Source organism: Megalopta genalis, unplaced genomic scaffold, assembly GCF_051020955.1.
Source record: "Megalopta genalis isolate 19385.01 unplaced genomic scaffold, iyMegGena1_principal scaffold0166, whole genome shotgun sequence".
NCBI lineage: Eukaryota > Metazoa > Arthropoda > Insecta > Hymenoptera > Halictidae > Megalopta > Megalopta genalis.
This window is the reverse complement of record NW_027476235.1, coordinates 360,001-362,500: the sequence shown is the minus strand read 5'-3', so window position 1 is coordinate 362,500 and position 2,500 is coordinate 360,001. Positions and strand designations below refer to the sequence as shown.

Below are 2,500 nucleotides of genomic sequence, written 5' to 3'. Positions count from 1 at the left end.
GGCCCTCGTAAGAGTGTTCGTCGGGGTAACCCAAAATGACCTGGAGACGCCGTCGGGAGATCCGGGGAGAGTTTTCTTTTCTGTATAAGCGTTCGAGTTCCCTGGAAACCTCTAGCAGGGAGATAGGGTTTGGAACGCGAAGAGCACCGCAGTTGCGGCGGTGTCCGGATCATCCCCTCGGACCTTGAAAATCCAGGAGAGGGCCACGTGGAGGTGTCGCGCCGGTTCGTACCCATATCCGCAGCAGGTCTCCAAGGTAAAGAGCCTCTAGTCGATAGATTAATGTAGGTAAGGGAAGTCGGCAAATTGGATCCGTAACTTCGGGATAAGGATTGGCTCTGAGGAGCGGGGCGTGTCGGGCTTGGTCGGGAAGCGGGTCTGGCTGACGTGCCGGGCCTGGGCGAGGTGAACGGCTCTCGTGGCTGGGATCCGAGCTCGGTCCCGTGCCTTGGCCTCCCGCGGATCTTCCTTGCTGCGAGGCTTCCGTGGCGTTTCCCATCGGTGCGGTCGTCCTCTTCGGCCGCCATTCAACGCTCAGCTCAGAACTGGCACGGACTAGGGGAATCCGACTGTCTAATTAAAACAAAGCATTGCGATGGCCCCCACGGGTGTTGACGCAATGTGATTTCTGCCCAGTGCTCTGAATGTCAACGTGAAGAAATTCAAAAAAGCGCGGGTAAACGGCGGGAGTAACTATGACTCTCTTAAGTTGTAGTTGCAGGGACGGTGATGCGTAATATAGACCTCTCGTTAGGTCCATTAGCCTCTCCCGTCCAAGTCTTCCCCACCTCTCATAGGTTCTCGCCGGGTAACGCTAACGGGGTTCAGGCGCACTTGGCGCTTGGGGGTTGCCAGCCCTCTCGCGCCTAAAATTTTGTTGGCCCTCCTAAAACAACACAGCCTCGGATGGGTAAACGTAGAGGGGCGGCCTCTGCCGCCCCTAGGCCAACAATTTCCCCCCTTCCGGGACCGAGCTCAGGGGATCCCCCTCCCCGGCCGGTCGATTTCCCATGCCAATTCCCAGGCTGCGATAGATCCTTCGCTACCAAGATCGGTAGGGGCGTTCACATGAGGTCCGCTCACCCTGATTGGTCAGATGATGTGAACCGCGCAGCGCCAGCAAAGGCACGTTGGAGTGCTGAGGAGGTGTCTTTGCTGGCGCGGCGCGAGGCAGAACTGTCCATGAAGGGTGTGCGCTTCATCAATCAAGCGCTCATTGGGTTCCTGCCTGGCAGGTCGCTAGATGCCATCAAGGGCGCTCGGAAGCACAAGGACTACCGAGCGCTTGTGATGGAGCACGTTGGCCGCATTCAACAGGAGTCACTGCAGCCGGTGGCTGAGGCGCCCGATCTCGCGGTGGAGGTCCAGGATAGCGATCGGGTCTTCCTAGAGTATTTCCGCGGCCTTGAACCACTAGGGTGCGATGGATTCCAGGCTAATACCCTGGATGAAATCTGTGCCCTGGTTGGAAGAGAGGATCGCGGGAATATTCTGGAAAGGCTCACCGCTTACCTGGCGGATATCTTTCCGGTACCTCATGCAGCGAGAGTCGTGCGTCGAGGCCGCCGTGCGCAACCGGAGGAACCGCTCTCGCGACGCAGACAGCGCCGGAGGAATTACGGCATAGTGCAAGAACTGTGGCGTAAGGACCCCCGGCGCTGTTTGGATGTCATAAGGGATGGCCCCGTAGGTGACCATGGCATCCCTCAAGATGTTATGGTTCCCTATTGGGAAGCCCTTATGACAGGTGCGCGCGACAGCTGTCCTCCGTGTGAAAACCGAGAGGACACCATCTCCTCTCTGTGGTCTCCTGTTAATCCGGATGAACTACGGAGGGCGCTTCCGGGTAGGAAGACAGCACCTGGTCCTGACGGTCTGTCTGCGAGACTCCTTTGTAAAACCCCCCTTGAGGTTTTGCAAAGGATCTATAACCTCATTATGTGGTGCCGCAGACTCCCTATTCACCTAAGGGACGCCAGGACCGTGCTCATTCCTAAAACCGGACTGCCTTCTTCTCCGTCTGATTTTCGACCCATCACCGTCGCCTCGACCCTTGTGCGAGGATTCCACAAGGTCCTGGCTAGGCGGGTGGGTCGATTGATCGGATTGGATGGGAGGCAGAGAGCGTTCCGTAGGACAGACGGATGTGCGGACAACGTGTTTTTGCTGGACTTGCTGCTACGCCACTCCCATGCGCGCCATAAGCCGCTTTTTGTTGCATCGGTTGATGTCGCGAAGGCTTTCGACACCGTTTCTCACCCCGCGATATTACAGACGCTCGAGCTGAGGGGCTGTCCCGCTCCCATGATTGAGTATGTCGGGTCGGTGTACTCTGATGCTCTCACGACCATTGTGTCGGGTGGTTGGCACTCCCATGCCATCCATCCGATGCATGGCGTGAGGCAAGGAGACCCGATGTCCCCCGGCATATTCAACATGGTGATGGACAGACTCCTCAGGAGCCTCCCCCAAGACATCGGGGCGGATATCGACGGGGTGA

General features: G+C 57.8%; 1 pseudogene; it reads left to right on the top strand.

Moving 5' to 3' along the window:
- LOC143262677 (large subunit ribosomal RNA) overlaps positions 1–2,500 on the top strand; it is a 7,578-nt pseudogene that overhangs the window by 2,185 nt on the left and 2,893 nt on the right.